The sequence below is a fragment of the Lynx canadensis genome, chromosome F1 (genome assembly GCF_007474595.2).
Source record: "Lynx canadensis isolate LIC74 chromosome F1, mLynCan4.pri.v2, whole genome shotgun sequence".
NCBI lineage: Eukaryota > Metazoa > Chordata > Mammalia > Carnivora > Felidae > Lynx > Lynx canadensis.
The window spans coordinates 19,127,843-19,149,797 of NC_044319.2; the positions used below are offsets into that span (position 1 = coordinate 19,127,843).

At 40.1% G+C, this 21,955-nt stretch overlaps 1 long non-coding RNA gene across 2 annotated transcripts in view; it reads right to left on the reverse strand.

Annotated features, from left to right (window-relative positions):
- Positions 1-21,955, reverse strand: part of LOC115505042 — a 340,353-nt gene that overhangs the window by 231,708 nt on the left and 86,690 nt on the right. For both annotated transcript variants that reach the window (XR_003965901.1, XR_003965900.1), the window contains exon 3: positions 1,384-1,474. This is a non-coding gene — a long non-coding RNA (uncharacterized LOC115505042). The remainder of the gene's footprint in view (positions 1-1,383; positions 1,475-21,955) is intronic.

Genomic DNA, 21,955 nt, shown 5'->3' on the forward strand with positions numbered 1-21,955 from the left:
TGAGTGGTAGAAAGACTTATAGCAATAAAAAAAAAGTCAATCAATCCAAACCATCCCCCCAAAAGACATGGATGACAGAATTAGGAGACAATGTTTTTTAAATAGTTACTATAATTCTATTCTCCATATTCAAGAAGCTAGAGGAAAAATTCAAATATTTACTGTAGGCTTAGAGGATGTTTTATAACAGCTCAATCAAAATTATAGAAATTAATTCTAACATGTGTAAGATAGAAATACACTAGATATGGAAAATGGCACATTAGATATTGTAGAAGAAAATATCAGTAAACATGAAGTGTAACAATATTGCTGTAATCCTAGAAACTCAATATCCAGCAAAAATATCTTTTATAAACTAACAAAATATCCTTTTCAGAAATAAAAAGGCTGAAATAATTTATTACCAACAGAAATAATGAAAAAGTAGATGTTACTATATACATACTACAGATTTTAAAAAGAAATTAAGAGAATATTATGAAAAATACACTATGACACTACATTTCTAAAAACTTAAATGATACATGCAACGGTTAATGAGCACATATAAAGTTCACAGCATCACCAGTTAGTAAAATGCAAAATAAATCCCTAAGATACTACCATTCACCCAATAGAGTTGCTAAAATAAGAAGCCTGCAAAGACTGAACTTTGGCCCAAAATTTGTATATTGCTGATGAAAGTGTTAATGATACAAACAATTAAAAAAATGTTTATTTCATGTAAAATTAAACAAACATCTACCCTATAAACCAGCAATTTCATTTTTAGATATATATCAAAGAGAAATAAAAACATTTATTTACAAAGTGAATTATATGGAAATGTTTATAGTTTTTTTCATAATAACCAAAAAAAGTAAAAAGAATGCAAACGCTCCTCACTGGAAAATGGGTAAACAAATTATTGTAGATTTAAAGGACTGAATACTACCCAGCAACACAAAAAAATTGCTTACATATGCATTAATAAAGATGACTCTGACATATATTTTTCTGAGTGAAAAAAGCCAGATCAAAAAAAAAATTATATCATATCATTTTACTTAGAGTGACGATCTAGAACAGTCAAAGCTGATCTCTGATGACAAAAATTACAACAGTGCTTTCCTCTGAGTGTCTCACTGACTAGAAAAAGCTATCAGAGAACATTTAGAGTGATGAAAATGTTTTGTATCTTAATACACGTGTTAGTTACATATCAAAACTCATTGACATTGTACATATAAGATTAATTCACTATGTACATTTTACTTTAAAAAGTTATAAATATTGGACCCTTGTTAATATATTTGCTTTTTACAGAGATAGGGGTTTGTAATTATGATACGACTTCTTTGCATTGCGTGCTATGGTGTGTAGGTCTTGCCATTAACTCACCCCATCAAGTGTGAACATCTCTTCACAGTTCTGTGTTCGCTGATGGAGTCATGTTGGTAGACTGAATTTGGCCATGGAGAAAGTATTCACACTATAAAAATAAGCAAATGTTATAAATATTTTTGTTTCAGTTTGTTTTTTGAAGAACAATTTATTAAACATTTGCAAGTATACTATTAACAAATATATTGAGAATATTGAAGCCAGGTTTCCCATTGTTGGAAAATGGATTTAAAATATGGGGACAAGGAAAAGTAAGATATATCCCATGGTATCTGATTAGAATTAAAGGTGTAAGAATAAACTGATGCTTTTCTTTAAAAATTTTTTAATATTTACTTTTGAAAGAGAGAGAGAGCATGAGCCAAGGAGGGGCAGAGTGAGAGGGAGACACAGAATCCAAAGCAGGCTCCATGCTCTGAGCTGTCAGCAGTGAACCCGACACAGGGCTCTAACTCACGTATGGCGAGATCATGACCTGAGCCAAAGTTGGCTGCGTGACCGACTGAGCCACCCAGGCGCCCCTAAACTCATGCTTTTTAATAAACAGATGCAGGTAGAATTAAGAATGTGTGTGTGTGTGTGTGTGTGTTTCCAAGTGATGGCACTTTGGTAACAATAAATACACACTCTGCCCATATCTTGGTTTCTAAATATTATTATCCTTACCATAAACCAAAGGCTCATAAAGAAATGATGATTCCAGGGCTAATGCAGAGAAACTACAAGCAATGCCTGGAGTATCTCATTGGTACAAAAACTAAAAAAATACTCAAAAAAACATGAAGATCTATCAAAATGCAACAGAAGACAGAGGGATTCTCCACTCATCAAACTTGGGATGAATATCTAATTAAATAAAGTGCTATATCTAATTAAATATAATGTGCTATATGTTACACATATATATTATTACATATGTATTATAATACATTAATAAAATCTAAAAATCGAAGAGACTTCCATCATAAAAACATATCAATAGGAGAGCAAAGAAAGTTTTCCTTATAGTAAAATCCGACTAATTAACATAGGGAGACTGGTGGAATTAGAACATTATTACTGGATGCTAAAACTGGTAGGCGAAAGTTTGATGATAGTTGTGTATTCATAGATTTTTAAAATATTTCACTGAAGTTACTTATTAATTACAAAGGGGAAATTTTTTAAGTAAAGAAACTTAGAAAATACCATTTTATCCAAGCCATCAAAGCTAACACAGCCAATTTGGGAGCAAACTGACATTATGTGCCTCCTAATAAGATTCACTGAGGAGAATACACTATCACTTCAGTAGTATTCTTGCCAAAAATGCATATCCTGAATCTAATCATGAAGAAACATCAGACAAATCAAAACTGAGGAACATTCTACAAAGCAGATGGCTGAAAGTCTTCAAAAATTTCAAGGTCAAAAAGCACAAAGAAAGGCTGAAGAACTGTTCCAAATTAGACACTAAAGAGATGTGACAACTGAATATAATTCAGGATCCTGGATTTGATCCTGGACTGGAACAATCAGTTACTATTCAGGACATTACTGGGACAATTGATAAAAAGGATGAGATGACATTATTGTATTAATATCAAATTTCCTGGTTTTTATAACTCTAATCTAGTTACATAAGAGGATGCCCTTGTTTCCTTAGTATATGCACACTGACATATTTAATGACATATTTAAGTATAAAGGGACATGATGTCTTGATCTTGCTCTCAAAAACTTTTTTTTTCAGGAAAAAATAGAGAAAGAGAAAGAGACACCAAGAGAGAGCAAGCAAATGGGCAAAATGTAAACGACTGGTGGAAATGAGTAAAAGGTACATGAGAATACCTTAAGGTATTTTTGAAACTTTTCTGTGCACGTGAAATTACATCAAAATATACTTCCATTTGAGCCAACATGGAGTAACAGGAACTGGATCCACCTTCTCGCTTAAAACAATTTTTAAAATGTGCAAAATATATAAAACAATGGTTTTCAAAACACAGAATATCAGGCAGTAGAAGACAATGATGCATGAGAAAAGGGAGACAAATGAGGGAGGATTACAATCGTCCCACCTTACTACGCGGAGTTAGCTCCCAAAATGCAGGGCAAGGGAGTTTCCCTGAGTTGAAGAGATACAGATGGGATACCAGGAAGGCCAATGTGACCAGAGTTCCACTGACAATGTACTGAAGAGGAAAAGTCTTTACTTAAAGAGGGAGAACTGCCTTAAGTCTTCAGCTGAATACTCTCAGAGTATGCATATAAAAAAATTACCCAAAGCTGGGGAAAGAAACACCCAAAAGAAACAGAGTTGAAAAAAATATCAGAGCTCACACATGGTCAGAAGAAATCCATGTTCCCACTGCCAGAGTAGAAAAACTGCACAATTCACAAGGGTACTGTAGTAGTGGTTGAAAGGCATGCCAAGATAAAAGCTTCTATGGTGCCACCTAAGAAAGCTGATAAGTGTACCTAAAAGAAATTAAATGGTTTTCAAGTAACTTAACTGTGTCTTAAAACATAGCTCAGGAACATTTATAAAAATATAAAATCATCCTGCAGTCCAACATGGTAATATACAAAATGGCTATCATCGAACCATAAATTATAACACATGAAAAAAGTTTAAAAAAATAAAGCCCATAATGAAGAGAAAAATAAAATCAACAGAAAAAGATATATAAATGCCATGATGACAATTAGTAGACAACAACATTAGCAGTTATTATAACTATATTTCACTTGTTCAAATATGTAGAATAAAGGTTACAACTGTTAGAGACAAGGAAGGCATTAAAAAGACCAAATCTGTGCTTCTAGAGATAAAACTACAATGTGTGAGGTGACAAAGTACACTGGTAGGTATTAAAAGTCATTTAGACTCAGTAGAAGAAAAGATTAGTAAACTTAAAGACACAGTGACAGAATCTCACCAAAGGTAAACACAGAGCAGAAGAAAAAGAAACAGCATCAATGACCTTCAATTATCCAATTTACATATTACAGGAGTCCCTTAAGAAGTGACACATAGTACAGAAAAAAATTTTTGCATATGTAACGGCCAAACGTTAGCTGAAAGAATTTATTATGCAAATCAACACTGCAGAAACTGTTAATGATAGCCCTTCAATCAGAAAGAAAATACCAGGGGTACCTGGGTGGCTCAGTTGGTTAAGCATCCGACTCTTGATTTAGGCTCAGGTCATGATCTCATCGTTTGTGAGACTGAGCCTCCGACAGCCCAGAGCCTGCTTGGGATTCTCTCTCTCCATCTCTCTCTGCCCCTCCCCAGCTTGCACAATCTCTCAATCTCTCTCTTTCTGTCTCACTCAAAATAAATTAATGAATACTTAAGAAAAAAAGAAAGAAAGAAAATACCAGATGGAAATCAGCAATTACACAAAAGAAATATTTCTAGAAATGGTAAATATACAGATACATACAAAAAGACTTCTTAATTTTAAAATTTCCTTAAAAGATAATGGATTATTTAACAGGCAAAAATAAGAGCAGTATGTTGAGTTTATAACATATGTAGAACTAAAATGTATGAAAATTGTATCAAAAGGATAGGGGAGGGAAAATGGAAGTATAGCACTGTAAGGCTCTTACACTATATGAGATAATAAACAATATTACTTGAAAGTACTTTAAAATGCATATTATTAACCCTAAAGCAATGACTACAAAAGAAAAGAGTTATAGCTAATGAAGCAAACCAAAGAAAACAAAATAAGTAGCTAACGTGGAATTGTAAATATTACTGAACTCGGGCACCTGGGTGGCTCAGTGTCTGACTTTGGTTCAGGTCATGATCTCATGCTTCGTGAGTTCCAGCACCCCATCGGGCTCCCTGTTGTCAGCACAGAGCCTGCTTTGGATCCTCTGTCTCTCTCTCTCTCCTCCCCTCCTCCACTCGATCTCGTTCTCTCTCTCTCTCTCTCTCTCTCTCTCTCTCACAAATAAACATTAAAAAAATAAATATTACCGAATTAATCTAGAAGAAATGAGTAAAAGAAAAGGGGACCAAAGAACAGATGGGATATATAGCAAGACAGAAGACTTAACCCCCATTATATCAATTTTCATTAAATGTAAAAATCACTAGACATATGAATAAGCAGGAAAACATAACTAATCTAGAGACAAAGCAATAGAAACAGATGCTGGAAACTGTATAAAAAGACCTTAAAACAGCTGCTAACCTTATGCACAATGATATTAAGGAAAAGATGGAATATGTGAACCAATGAGGAAATCTCAGAATAGCAATGAAAACTAAAATGAAAACCAAATAGAAAATCTAGATAACATACAACATCTGAAATAAATAATTTACTGGGCATGTGGCTTCTGCTACTTAATCCACAAAATCAAAATCGAAGTCATTAAAAAAAAATAGTAACATAAAATCCAAAAGGTTCCAAGACCTCAGAGGGGACCCAGAGTTGCTTGCATTCTTGCTGAAGTGGTCGCATGGGGAGGCAGCTGCTGTCAAAACAGTAAGAAGCAAAGAGCTGAATTCAAATTTTTAAAGCTCAGGGTGGGTATGGCAAGTAATGATTCCTGGAAGCCTCAGGCTCCAGGGGAGTCTGTACCCACTTCTCAGTCTTTTCTATGGGCCTTTCCAGTAGAATATGAGAAAGGCTGGGGTCAGAACAGGAGACAAGTCTCCCTCTGAGGTGCAGGTGAGAAGGGCCTGCTGAAGTCTCAGGATGGAGAAGAACTCAAAGAAACTCTGTGGTAACTCCAACTGATTTTTTGACAAGGATGCCAAGATAATTCAACAGGTGAGAAGAAAAGTCTTTTTGACACATATGAATGGACCAGCTGGATAACATCTAAGAAATACTAACATTTCAATCCCTGCTTCACACTATACACAAAAATACAATTCAACAAAATTATATATACATATATGTGTGTGTGTGTGTCTGTGTGTGTATGTATAAAAGCTAAAAAACTCCTAGAAGTTAAGACAGAAGAATATCTTCACAAACTTGTGGTTGCCAAGTATTTCTTACAGGGGACAAAATAAAGCACTAGTACTGTTAAGAATCATGTATAAGCAAAAAAAAAGAATTATGTATAAGAGTGAAGTCATATGATATTTGTCTTTCTCTGACTAATTTCACTTAGCATAATACCCTCTAGTTCCATCCACATAGTTGCAAATGGCAAGATTTCATTCTTTTTGATTGCCAAGTTATACTCTATTGTGCGTGTGTGTGTGTGTGTGTATACCTATATATACATATATACATACATATATATGTATGTATACATATACATATATATGTGTGCGTATATATATATATATATATACACACACACCACATCTTCTTTATCCATTCATCTGTTGATGGACATTTGGGCTCTTTCCATACTCTGGCTATTGTCGATAGTGCTGCTAGAAACATGGGGGTGAATGTGTCCCTTAGAAACAGCATACCTGTATCACTTGGATAAATACCTAGTAGTGCAATTAGTGGGTCACAGGGTAGTTCTATTTTTAATTTTTTGAGGAACCTCCATACTGTTTTCCAGAGTGGCTGCACCAGCTTGCATTTCCACCAGCAGTGCAAAAGAGATCCTCATATGACTTCACTCATATGAGGACTTGAAGATACAAAACAGATGAACATAAGGGAAGGGAAGCAAAAATAATATAAAAACAGGGAGGGGGACAAAACATAAGAGACTCAAAATATAGAGAACAAACAGAGGGTGACTGGACAGGTTGTGGGAGAGGGGATGATCTAAAATGGGCAAGGGGTTTAAGGAATCTACTCCTGAAAACACTGTTGCACTATGTGCTAACTTGGCTGTAAAATTTATAAAAAATAAATAGATTATAGGAAAAAAAAGAATCATGTATACGAACTGTTAAGAAAATACAAAGAAAATAAGAAAGGCATGTCACCATCTGGTAGAAAATATTTGCTACACACAGAGCTGACAAAGAATTTGTATCCAGAATATATAAAGAATTCCTATAAACTAATAATACAAAGATAAACAACCCCACTACAAAGTAGACTGTAGACTTGAACAGACATGTCACCTACACACAAAGGTATGAGGACACAATATAACACAGAAATAGCATAGAAGTATGTAAATAGGTGTTCAAAACCATTATCAGAGAATTGTAAGTTAAAAGGACGAAATACCACTTACTATTTCAAACCCACTGAAAGAGCTAAAATTAAAATGACAGACAATACCTACTGAGCTGAGAATGTGAAGCAAGTGGAATTCTCATGCACTGTTGCTGGCAGAAGGAGAAAATAGTAACTTCAAGAAAAGTGTTTGCCAGTTCCTTACAAATTTATTTTTATTTATTTATTTTAAGAGAGTGAGTGTGAGCAGGGGAAAGGGGGGAAGAGAGGGAGGGAGGGAGGGAGGGAGGGAGAGGGGGAGAGGGAGAGGGAGAGAGAGAGAGAGAGAGAGAGAGAGAGAGAGAATCCCAAGTAGGTTCTGCACTCAGTACAGAGCCTGATGTGGGGACTGATCTCACAAATCGTGAGATCATGACCTGAGCAGAAACCAAGAGTCAAATGCTTAAGTGACTAAACCACTCAGGCACCCCACTTTCTTAAAAATTTAAATACGCACATACCTGTATTTAATAATTCCATTGTTATATATGTAACCAAAATAAATGAAAATGTATGCCCATAAAAATACTTGCATAAGAATATTTATAGGGGCTCTATTAACAATAACCCAAAATTAGAAAAATCTCAATGTCCCTACGCAAGAGAATAAATAAGTTTATTTTAATTTATCCACATAATGGAATATTACCCATTATGAAAAGCATAAACTACTGAAACACACAACAACATGGATTAGTATTAAAACACTGCCTTGTGTAAAACCAGAAAGAAAACAGTGGCCCTAGTGTATGATTCCACTTATAGAATTCTCAAGAACAGGCATGACTAGGCTGTGTGATGGGATCAGGTTGCTGGTTGCTGGTTGCAAGGTGGACGTGGGAACTGACTAGAATCAGCATGGGAGAATTCTGTTGGTGATGAAAGCGATGTGACGTGTATTTATCAAAATTCAGGAAAATGAATGCTTAAAATTTGTAAATGTCACATGATGTAAATTCTGCTTCACCAAATAGAATCAAGCTATGGTAGAAAAATTTTACAAAGCAAATAATTCTTTAAAATTAACATTTCTTTGGAACGTGTTTTCATCCTAATATTTGTATATGAGCGGATCACCTAAAGTTCATCATATATCTTGAAGGAGATAACGAAGTCAGTCTTTCAAAAGGAAAAAAAAGAAGCCCTCTAGTACTGAAACTGTACTGTGCTGACAATCCCCCCCATCTGGAGGCAGCTCCCCCATCAGCTCGTGAAGACTGCGCCCACTTCCGTTGCGCTTCTGCTCCTGATTCCACCTCTCACTTGCCACAGCACACATACTGGCAATGCAGGCTAAGGGGCCATGTGACTGTGCCTGTATAATTCATCAAATGCCCCCTCCTCCTCCACAAGAGAGTAGTTTTGCTTTGTTTTGCTCTAAGCCTTTCACGATTCTAGATGAGGAATAAATATTTTCTGGACTGCCTGGAAAAACTCTCATTACTGCAATGCCTGATCGTCTGTGGCTATTCCTGCCTCACATAATAAATGTCCTCAGCTACAGATTGAAGAGCTAGCGTGTGATAAAATGTAGTCTTCTTTCGCTTTATTGATGTATAACTGGGGCTTTTTTTTATTGGAATGGGCGAGTTTTATTTTTTTATCCTTTTTTTTTAATATGACATTTATTGTCAAATTGGTTTCCATACAACACCCGGTGCTCATCCCAACAGGCGTAGGGCTTTGCTTTTTAACTCTGTAATGCCAATATACACGGGGTATGCCTGCACCTAACGAGTATCACCTCTCTTGCAGAAGACACAGCAAGTGAACAGCTTGGAGTGAGAGCCACTCCGTTTTTGCTTCTCTCTGATCTCACACCACAAACACTAAACCCTAATTTCAAATCGAAGTGCCACCATTCATTCTATGTTAAGTTTTTAGGTTCCCCTTAAATGTTTAATAAACAAACTATTAAGACATTTCCATTGGAAGTTGTTTTCACCCTGTGATCTGCCTGGATTTAAAATCAGGCAATCACACTGGCAAGTAGAATTATAGCTCTTTTGAATACAGCATTCATCACTATGTGCCTACAAATTCTGTGTTTCAGTACAGCTCTCTCGTCCCACCTCTGAGAGGTGGTCACATAATTGGTGAAGAGAAAACAGGTGTGGGAGCCTGAATCTGAGACACATGTGGGCGGCTCTTTGGAATGATGTATCTTCTAGAAACAACTCTACCATTAAGAGAGGATATAAACAAGAACAAGACTTACTGAATAAAAAGTAGAAAGACAGGAAGAGATTTAAGAAAATCTAGTTAGGGTTTATGAACAGGAAGGCAAATGAAAGAGGAACAGACCCAGACACTCTTCCACAGGTCCAAGCGGAAAACCAGAAATACGCTGATGTCAGTACATAAGGCAGGAAAGGTCTCCAAAAAAAAAAAAAAAAAAAAGCAACGTTACTAATGGACTTTCAAAAGGAGCTAAAAATACTGGGGGTTACTGACTTCTGGCAAAAGAAAGTGACATGCAGATTAAATGTTCTTCCTCTATTCAGGGAGGGTGGGATGAGTGAACAGCACATTTTTTTTTTCTGTTTGAACAACATGAGGAAATATCATTTACTACCATACTATCTGCACAGTAGTAAATTCCGTTGAATAAATGTTCACTTGAAAAAGATAGGAAGCTTTGAATTATGTCACATTACTTTTATGAATCCAAAATAGAAACTTCTTGGGAAATTTTAGAAAATCTAATAATATCCCCATTTATTTCTCGATTCCACAATTCAAGATCAGAAGAAAACTTTTAAGACCATGCCATCACCATTGCTCACAGTTCTGACCGTATAACATTAGTCACCATATACAGTGACAAGCCAGGCTCTCTCGGACATAGGGAAATGAGGCTCTTTCCCAAACCTAGAGATAGTATTATTTCAGAATGCTTGATATTATTCATCCTGGCAACTAAAGAAAAAAAATATGCTAGATAAATAAGGGGCTAAAAGGAGGTGAACATTTTACTAGAGAATTCAAAAATTTCCTCAGTCACCAAGTCTTTAGAAACTATCCCCTACAGAGGGTGAGCATCTTCTCTTGAACACTGTCTATATTCATTACTTTCTTTAACCAAACCGCAGTAGTTTTAATTCTCTATCTGTATGTGACATCCCGTATGGGCAAAATCAATACTGCTACTGATCCTCCATGAACAGGACAAGCAACACCGAGAGGAGATTCACACATAAACACCATTGTAATTGTCTTTCCTTTTTTTTTTCTTTAAAGCTTTTAACATTTATTTATTTGAAAGAGAGAGAAGGAGGAAGAGAGGGAGGGAGGGAGGGGCGGAGAGAGAGGGAGACAAAGAATCCGAAGCAGGCTCCAGGCTCTGAGCTGTCAGCACAGAGCCCAACGTGGGGCTTGAACCCACAAACCGTGAGATCAGGACCTGAGAGCCGAAATCAAGAGTCAGATGCTTAACCGACTGAGCCAACCAGGCGCCCCATTAACTTTACCCAAATACCCTCCACATGCCTAAATCCACTCACATTCCAAAAATGCAAATCTGTATGTCATTCTCCTGTTTAAAACCTTCAGAGCCTCTTAATGTCTTCAAAATAAATTTAACCTTCACACCATGCCATAGAGGGATTCTCATGATCTGCTTTTTTGCCCAGTTTCCTGGCCTCATCTGTTGACTGTCCCCACAGCCACCCAGGTGTCTCCTTTCATGGTAAGCTTGCTGTTCCCTACACACACCATGCTGTCACATACCTTAGTACTTTTCCTGAAGGGCCCCTCTCACTGGAGTACGAAACCCAACCCCATCTCCAATGCCCCAGCCAGGCTGATGTCTCCTTTGCTTTAACACTCTGCTCAAGCATCTCTTCTCCTTCGGAGAGTTTCCTTCCTAACACTCTCTCCTCAAAAATATGCCACCTCCCACCCCTTTCCCTTCATCTCTCTGCTTTCTACCACAAAGTTATTAGGTTTATGTACGTTTATATTTCTGCTCTGTACTTTCACAGCACTTCATGCACAACTCTTGTTCAGCACTCACACCACACCAGCATCTTTTATTTTCTCTCCTCTTTCTCCGCTAGACCTCTTTAAAGCAAGGTCTATACTAGTTTAATTTTTTACCAGTAGTGCCTAACAGTGTAGCTCATCCATAGAAGGTATCTAATACATGCAGGTTAAAAGGGGAAAAAAAAATGACTGAAGGGAGAAAGAATTTGTATTCTTTCAAATATTGTACTTGAATGCTTTGTATTGAATGCTTATATGCCCCCCAAATTCATATGTTGAACCCTAACCAAGATGGGATGGTATCTGGAGAGGGTACTTTGGGAATGAGGTTTAGATAAGATCATGAGGGTGAGGCCTTCATGATGGGATGAGTGTCCTGATAAGAAGAGACACCACAGAGCTTGCTCGCCCTCTTCCTGTGCACTGAGGAAAGGTCATGTGAGCACAAAGGAGGCAGGTAGCCACCTACAAACCATGAAGACAACCCTCACCAAGAACTGAATCAGCCTGTACTCTGATCTTGATCTTCCAGCCTCCAGAATGGTGAGATGATGAATGCATATTGTCTAAGCCACCCAATCTATGGTATTTTGTTATGGAAGCCTGAGCTCACTCAGAGAGGAAGGAAAGAATAAATAAACAAATGAATGAATAAGTAAAAATATGGACAACAGAGTCAACTAGTGGATATGCCCCTTGTACACTTTGTAACCGGTGGCTCACGGCTGCGATGACCAGCCACATGTAGAAATTCAGTCTGTGGTTCTTGTCTCTGTAGGGGTAATTGGCTCTCCTGGGGAGTCACATTATTGACCTTGCACTCATTAGTGCCCCCGAGATCTAATCAGAACTAACAGCACAGACAAAAAAGAGCCATTAAGCTGATGATTGTGTGGGGCAAAGGCCGTGAAGATCCCTTCCCTTTACTTGAAAATGTTAACCTCTCCTTTAGGAGACATATATGGGGATATTAAGGACATATGTGGAGTCTGCAATATTCATGAAATCTTAAATCATGAAAAATACTCACAACAAGAAAAACTCAAAATTGATTTAAGCAAATAAAAGGAAATACCTCATTACATAGTGGTATCTCTGCTTCCTTGCTTCCTACCCTGCTTCCCTCCCCATCAAAAGTCCACTCATTCTACCATCACTGAAGAGATTTTTTTTAGACCAGCCTTCTTAAAAATTTCAGCGGCTCTTCGTTGCCTTCACAATTCAAACCACACTTTCTGGTATCCATGCTTTTGTAAACCAGCACTTAGCATGCTAGCCAAAAAGGAGTAACAGCAAGCCCTCTCTCACCTCTTCTGCTTTGCATATGCTTTTCTTTCTACTTGTCACACCGCTCCACCCCCAACCACATTTCCCCCTACTCATCCTCCAGCTCTTAGCTAATGTATCATTTTGCCCAGGAAGTTCTGATTCCTCAAAGCTAGGTACTTACAACACACCCTCTAGTTCCCTCTAGAAAACTGTAATCACATGGAGTTTATTTGCTCATTTCACCTATAGACAAGAAGCTCCTGTAGGGCAGAAACTCTGGTATTCTCTATGCCCGCCACATGACTGGCAAATAGCAGGTGCTCCTTAAATAATTCTTGTTAAATGAGTAAATTAATGGGGATGCTCTAGAACTTGTGAATAGTCATAAGTCCAAGGACAACTCTGCATTTTTATGTTATTTTATGGTTGACTACGTGCCTTCAAAACTCAGTACCTCACTGAGGTTTTAAACAATTCAGTAAAGCAGGGCAGGCACTAATCAAACACTGTTGATTATTCACTCTAGAGCCACGTCTTCTCTGTTCCACATTGGGAAAGCCTCAGTTTTCTTCTGAAGTCCACTCCTCTCCCAAGGAGCTAGGACTAATCCTGACTAGTGGGAGGTGACTGTGGTGGTTGTGTCGGCCTGCTTCCCCAGAAACAGGGTGTCAGGCAAGGCTTACGTGTGATCACGTCAGTGGGAGGTGTGATGCCAGGGCATAAAGGGTGAAGGAGGAGGGAAGGGACGCAAGGAAGAATGGGAAGTAACTAAAAGTTGATGCTTTTCCATGGTGGCCACCATTTCACAAAGAGACACGGAGTTACTGAGGCACTCCAGATGTCTCCAGACAAGCTACATCAAAAACCCGCACTTCCAGAACATGCCCTCACAGGCGGAACAGAGAAGCATTCATCTACATTCTCCCAGTCTCTGTCTCCCACCGCGAAGAGGTTGGCCCATAAGGAGTAAGTGTTGGCATGGTGCTTCACCGAAGCGCACACATGGTGGGAGAAGCCAGAGACTCAGCAAAATGGCATGGGCTTACATGGACTGGCCAGGCTGCTGCTGTAGCTGTGAACACCCAAGGGCCCAGGAGGCAAGAGAATAGGAGGACCAACACAAAACAAGGCAGCTACAGTGGTACTTGCAGGGATTAGTTTCAGGGCTCGAATGCAGCAAGTCTGCTGCTAGAAGAGGAGTGGCATGGCAAAAGTTTTTAGAGACATTCTTTTCTTTTTTATGTAAATCCAAGTTAAGTTAGTTAACATATAGTGTAATAATGATTTCAGGAACAGAATTTACTGATTCATCACTTACACATAACACTCAGTGCTCATTCCAAGTGCCCTCCTTAATGCCCATGACCCATTTAGCCCATCCCTCCACCCACCTCCCCTCCAGCAACCCTCAGTTTGTTCTCTGTACTTGAGAGTCTCTTATGGTTTGTCTCCCTCTCTGTTTTTGTATTATTTTTGCTTCCTGTCCCTTATATTCATCTGTTTTGTATCTTAAACTCTACATATGAGTGAAGTCCCAAGCTAATTGTCTTTCTTTGACTTATTTTGCTTACCATAATACTCTCTAGTTTCATCCATGTTGTTGCAAATGGCAAGATTACATTCTTTTTGATCACTGAGTAATACTCCATTGTATGTGTATGTGTATGTGTATGTGTATGTGTATGTGTGTGCGTGCATGTATATACACACATCTTCTTTATCCGTTCATCAGTCGATGGACATTTAGGCTCTTTCCATACTGTGACTGTTGTCAGTAGTGCTGCTACAAATATTGGGGGTGCATATGCCCCTTTGAAACAGCACAAAGATACTAGGAAAACATACTGTATACTGTATTTCATTGATTGGACAACTCAGGATGCATCTGACAATAAACAGCTTGTCACAATCTAACTGGCAGTGCTGTTTCTTTTGTAGTGGTGTATAAAGTAATGGTGCAACTCACAGCCCATGACGACTTAGAATCTGTGGACTCCTTCAGTCACCTGTGTATGATTTTGTGAGACTAGGAACTGCCGCAACCCTCTTACATCCATGACAGGAGACCATCTGACAGTCTGAGGATGCAGAATGGAAAGGGGGGAAGAACCTGAGTCTTTTCAGTGAGGTCTTCTCCCCATTTGACAGATTAAGAAACTGAGAAGAAACAGCTGATGGGACTTTTCCAGGGTCACGTGGGGAGTTCAACAATGGAGCTGATGCTTTAACTCACGTCCTTGGTGTTCCTTCCTGTACAACTACAGCACAATTTTCAGTGCCCTTCACAGCTGGCCCACTTACTGCCCTAACCGCTAATCTCTTCCCATGTGTCTTTCCTAGTGTCTAGTTGTTCTTAAACTCGGGGTTTCCTGAAAACAACCTAAATCGGCTTCTCTAGCTTCTAACATTTTGGAAAACTTTTCAAACATTTTAGAAAAGTGGGGGGGGGGGGTAGTGAAGAATGCTAGCCCACTAAAGATTTATCATGGAGAAAGTGCAGAGATCTGGAGTTTTACCTCCAGCCTCTTTTTAAAAACAAACACTGTATGTATTTAATGTATGTATCTCCAGGCTTTTAAGGTTCAGTATATGGACAGCAGCACCATCCTTCCTTCAAAACATCTCGGTGCCACTGTCAAAACAAGAGCAGGCTGCATGCAGATGTGACACTCAAGCAACGAAACAACCAGAACACGAGGTACCCACCCATCAGAAGAGGCTCAGTATGGCCACATCAGCCAGTGTGTGCCCGCTAAACACCGCTCCTCCCCCTGGCTGTATGATCCCCAGTCGGCTCCAAAGCTCACGCTCACAGCTACCCAGTGACTTTTCCCAAGTAACTTTAAGAAGTATACACTGGCTGGCTTCGGCTCCTATTATTTGCACCTGCAAGCATTTCAGCCCAGGTAAATTAGTAAATGTCAGCAGAAGTTTGAAAAATCAGAAAACAATGTGTATAATAATTCAGGGCCTGATTACTCTGAGATGGGGAAAACGATTTATCCCTGATTTTTCCAATATGGCCAAGCATGAGAATAAAAACCCTAATAATCCAGAGAAATCTATTGATGAAGCAATGTAATGACTTAGTAGATTACTGCCTAAAAGAGTTTTTTAAGGCCCCGAGGGCATATGAGCACACAACAGAAACAAGGCAGCTGGTTTCTGCATGTGGGTGCCTCCAGCATTTGTGAATCTGCAGCTGGCTGTGAGTAATCTGGGTTTCATTTCCCATCTTCACCAGAAGAGCTGTATGGCTTGAGGTTCCCAAAGTCACCCTGTAGCAGCAAATGCAATAAGGCAATATCCCCAACATGCCAATCATCCCCATCTCAAGTTAGCAAACCTGCTCTTTCTTCTCTTTGTACCTAGCATCATGTGACCCTCCTCTGGTGCCTCCCCTTGATGGGAAGAGGGAAACTGCATATATTTAGGGATCCACTTCCAATAAATGGCTCAGGATGGAAATTAAGCCAATGGTTTGTTGTCTGAAAACTCCAAGAAAGCCTGGTGCAGAGAACCTAGAGCATTCAATAGTCTTCTCTTTTGCTGTTGTCCTTCTCTCCTAACTGGAGACCCAGAACAGCGGTGTGGCAGAGGCACCCCCACCATCCCACCTTTCTCCCAGTTCTCCAATGGCATAGAATTAAGTACATATGTGTAAATGTGTGCCAGGGGGGCTACAAGCTACCTGCTGGAAAGTTCATGAAATCTGATCTTCTTAGGAGAGAAACTGCAGGTGTTTAGTTCATTATGTTCTAAGCAGGACCAAGGGGGAAAGAGTGAGAAGATGACAGCGATGGTAAGTGCACTCAGGGTCCTTTGCTGTGTGGGCGCTGCCAAGTGAAGAAATATATTAGCCTTGCTTTTCTACTAGCTCCTCGCGAAGTAATCACTTAAATGGGTTCTCAGAGTTCAGGGGAATTGGGAGACTGGCATTAATAAGAGAAATATCGTGAATTTTCTTCCGAGGCACTCCAATAGCTTTGCGGACATTATTACGTTTCCCAGCTTCCCAGGTCCCAGGGCTTCCACCCCAAAAATATGTCAGCCTCGTGAGGGAGGAAATCTTCCCTTACAAACAAGAACAAAGCAAAGCAGAGGATTTGAGACTTACTGGGTATGGTTCCTGCCACTTCTGTAGCCCAGGATTCTGAAATGTTAGTCCATCCGTGAACATTTCAGGGGTTTAGAGTTCTTCTTTTAGGAATATAAAAGGGAGATGGCAGTGTTGACCCCCAAACTCCCTCTCTAAAAGGGAAACATTTGGAGGTCAACCTACATGCCAGTATCCTCTTTCCCCATGCCTGTTCCCCACAGTTCTGCACACATACACCCTTGGGGAGCTCTGAGCTATTTTGGGCTTCAACCTCATCTGCCTTTCACATTAGACTCTGCGTTAATTATGACGCTTCAGTGAAAACGAGCCTTCTGACAGTCTCAGGCTTGGAGAATGGAAGGAGGAATAAAGGCAACTCCAATTATAGGCTGTTAGCCCTAATTAATGCCCACCTCCTGTGCTTGGCATTCTAGACACAATCACCCCACTACTGGGGAGAAGAACTCAATTCACTCTGTGGCACAGGGACCAACAATATTAAGCCAGTCACTTGCTGGTCCCCATGGAACATGATCTTTCAGGCAAAGAAGCAATTTATATGCAATAACCAGGAGGAACGCATAATCCTGTGTTTCTCCTTTTAAACTGTCTTTTGACATTCTTGTGGCACATCTTCTTTTACGGGACAGAGAGTACAGCCTTTTAGAAACCGAAAATCCTTTTCCTTCTTTGGTTCTAGACCTCAAGCCAATCAAACAACCAAACACACAGAAACTCATGCATACACACCTATATACATACATACGCATATGTATCAGTGTGTGTGTATAAATTAAGTACTCTAATAGGCTCTGCAAGAAATATGAAGCCTACAAAATCGGGTTCCTCCTCTCAGAAATATGTCGTAAGCACAAACCTCACACTAAATCAGAATGTTTTCTGGGCAAGTAATACTTCCCTGCTGCTTTCTGAAGGACTTCTGCAATTAATTCTGCAGGGAGTAAATTCAAATGAAGAACGAGGCTGCCGTACAGCCCCTGACCAGAACCCTATTTAAAGCATTAAACTGCTCAAGTTTGTAGTGACTTCGGCTCTCTGCCTGTCCTCACGCTTTCTGTCCTCTCTGCGGCTTCCATTCCACCATTCCATTCGAAGCAGTTCCACAGATGGTCACTGAGGGTCGAGCACATGTGGCCCGGGGCCAGGAGTGGAGCAGATACCAAGGGAGCCACAGTCTGGGTTCCCTCATTCTGCAACTGCTCTCTTTGCAGTAGCCTTGTCCCCCGCCCCACTTGCTCTTCACTCACAATTCACCGGCCAGCACTTACCATGGCTGGAAGTCATCCTGTCTGTTCACATGCTTATTCGATTATCATCTGTCCTGCTAGAAAATAAGTTCCAAGAGGGTACAACCTTGTCTGGTTTGCCTCTGTATCCTTGGCACTTAGCACAGACCTTAGTATAATGCAAAACTTACGTTTCATAAATGAATGAGTAGAAAATCACATATCTAATTAACGTGTAAGAGTATCAGAGCTAGGAGAAAAGTTAACACAGCTTAATATGTAACTGATTAATATTTGTTGAGGGGCATTGGGGTGGCTTAGTCGGTTGAGCTTTCAGCTCTTAATTTCAGCTTAGGTCATGATCTCACAGTTGTGAGGTAGAGTCTGTGTCAGGCTCCATGCTGAGCGTAGAGGCTGTTTAAGGCTCGCGCGCGCTCTCTCTCTCTCTCTCTCTCTCTCTCCCCCCCCCCCCCCCCCCCGCTGCCCTGCTGTGCCCCTCTGCTGCTCACACCTTCTCTCTATGTAAAATTTTAAAAAAGGAGGGGGGGCACCTGGGTGGCTCAGTAAGTTAAGCGTCTGACTTCGGCTCAGGTCATAATCTCATGGTGGTCCATGGGCTCGAGCTGGGCATCAGGCTCTGTGCTGACAGCTCAGAGCCTGGAGCCTGTTTCAGATTCTGTCTCTGTCTCTCTGCCCCTACCCTGCTGGCTCGCGCGCGCTCTCTCTCTGTCAAAAATAAACACTAAAAACATTTTTTTTTAATTAAAAAAAACTGTTAATAGAGAAGACACCGCTAAGAACAGTGGATACAAAGATAAATAAGACATTGTCTTTAACTTCAAAGAGATTATAACTTAGTAGGGGCAAAAGACCTGCCCACACACATACACAATTCCATTTTCAGATCTCTTAAAATAATGCACATTAAGACACTGTAGAGCACCTGGGTGGCTCAGTTGGCTGAGAGACTTTGGCTCAGGTCATCTCATGGTTGACGAGTTCGAGTCCCACGTCGGGCTCTGTGCTGACAGCCTGGAGCCTGCTTCAGATTCTGTGTCTCCCTCTCTCTCTGCCCCTCCCCCTGTCATTCTCTGTCTCTGTCTCAAAAATGAACAAACATTAAAAAAAATTTAAGACTCTGTAATAGGCACTGTAAGATTCAAAGCAGTCTAAATCTCAAGTGACATATTACTTAGGCAGAGAGACTTACAGCATATATGAAAAGATAACTAATAGTACCGAATGCTAGCTGCTATCAGCCATGTGAATCATAGCCACCAGAACCACAAAAGGGAATGGTTATCATCACCCCTTTTATTTTTTAATTTTTATGTTTGTTTATTTTTGAGAGATAGAGACACAGAGTCTCTATCACAGAGTCAGCTGGGGAGGGGCAGAGAGAGAGGGAAACAAAACCCGAAGCAGGCTCCAGGCTCTGAGCTGTCAGCACAGAGCCTGATGCGGAGCTCAAACTCACATGACCTGAGCTGAAGTGGGATGCTTTAACCAACTGAGCCACCCAGGTGCCCCTATCATCATCCCCTTTAAATGGCTCAAAGACTTCCTTCTTCTTCCCCCACCGTTGAGGGGCAGCCTTGGCCTACAACCAGGAAGAAGGTGTTCCTGAGATAGCTGGGCAAGGAAGTATCCTTGCGCAAGGAATCTCAGGAGTGAGGAAATCATTCATCCCACTCACCTGTACAAAGAAGGCTGTTTTTCACCTTTATGGTCTTCAGAGCACTCAACACACTACCAGTTTGCAATAAATTACAATTAGTAATAACAGCATTTTTATTCTGGGTTTTATTATTAGAGGCATTAATTTTTAATGTTTGCTGTACTCAGATATGTGCGGAAGACTTGAAATGTATTTAGTCATGATAACTTCCATCTTCCAAGCTCTAGTAACAGTCTAGTGGGATATCAGCAAACTACACCTTGCTCTGAGCAGAATGAGGCAGTGAGAAAGAGCAGGAAAGTGAGGGGGAAAGCTCTGAGCTGAGAAAGACTGTATGCTCTGTAGCATCTGAAACCCATTAGGCCTCCACCTGCAGGTCAGGGGTATGTTCTGGAGTCTAAAAGGTCTCTCTCTGGCCCAGCCTGGCAGGGCAGACCCTAAGAACTCCAAGGTAAAAAGGCTCAGAAAGACTTGCTCTGAATTTAGAACATTCTTAAAGGGAGCTGAGAAAGGAACTCTCTGTGTGAGGGGGTACCAGGGCTCTGCTCACACCTCCCCACATTTCCAGGCCACAAGCCTCCTTGGGGCTCTGAAAGCTGGTGATTCCCACCAGTTCCAGCTCAGGCTGACAAATCACCCTCCCCTGCTTCCTTCCGCAGGCCCGACTAGGCTGGATACAGAGATACAAGATGGCGGCAGGGGTGAGCAGCTCCTGTCCAGGTTCCACCCTGACTCCCGCTGTGGTCTTGGACATCAGGTCTTTCTGTTTAAATGACGCCTTCTCAACCCTGCCCTAAAGACACCGGCCCCAAACTCGTGATGAAGGTAATTTACCCTATGCAGAAGCTGCCTTTGCATTTTCATAAATTAGACTGGGATATACCAAAGTCAGCCTTCAGACCTGGGGCTTGGCCAAAATCTCTTCTTCTGTTTGATTATGGCCATTGGAAGGCTAAATAGGCAAAGGCCCGCTTCAACATAATTTCCAGGACCCCTGAAAGTATGTGTGATCACTGAGTGTGTGATCACCTAGTTCACCAGCTTTTCTATTCACGACTATTCCTTTAAAGAAAAAAAAAAGCCATGTCATTTGAATTTATTGTTAATATCTGGGTATTCACTTTCAAATATATGAAAGCATTGCACACAGACTTTGAAATGAACATCTCCTTATGTGCTTTATGTGTTGAAACTCTATCAGTCGGTTATGGTTTAAATATACATTTATTACTGCAAGGCTAAAATGCCTCAAAAATTAATGGTGATTGTGAAAGCTGTTAATTTTAAGAACAAAACTAATTATTTAGAACTTTCAAATTGCTAAATAAATGGGGAAATGAGAAAATTAATGGGGAGTTAATATGAGTGTGTTATGTAGACAATTTTAGGAAGAGCACCACATCCTTTGGCAACTACACATGTTTATTACAATATAAATAACCATTCAAGGCAGAGTAATAGAGATTAAATAAAATCTTATTTCTAATCTTTGCTGATTTTTTACAAATGTGGCATTTATAACATTAAACAAAATAATCTTGAAAAAATGTATCAGCTCTTTACCTTTAAAGGCACACTTCCCACTAGTCCACCCACCTAAGCTGAGCATGAGTGTAGTTATACAGCCTGGTGGTGGCTTCATTTAACATTAGATCAACATGTGCATTCTACGCACCTCCTGGGCTTCTCTCGCTGACCTCGCCTCTCAGCAAGAACAAGTAACGACTTCCTAGGAAAGTCTACATAAAGAGCCTGAAACAATCAACTAGTAAATGATCTCTCCGGTAGTAAGTTTCTGTTACCTCTTTAAGTTAGAAGTACCGTTGTCTGCCTCCATCATGCTCTGCACACCCAGCCTATGGTTATGCCTTTCCAGCACAGGTGGTCCCACCCCGTGACATCGGAAAGACCACGGACAGTGCCTTCTCTCTCATGCTTCTGTCCAGAGGTTCCAGGACCTCCCTCCTTGCTCCTGCCCAGCTCGGGAGCCCAGGGTTCTCCCCCCTGGTATCTCTTCTTCCCTAGGACAGGCTGCCCACCAACACAACAGACAGATGCATTCTTGTGCCTGAGGGGAAGACCCACAAGTCTGTATTTGTCTAGAGTAGGACATATTTTACGTTTTTACTGACCTCTAGGGTTG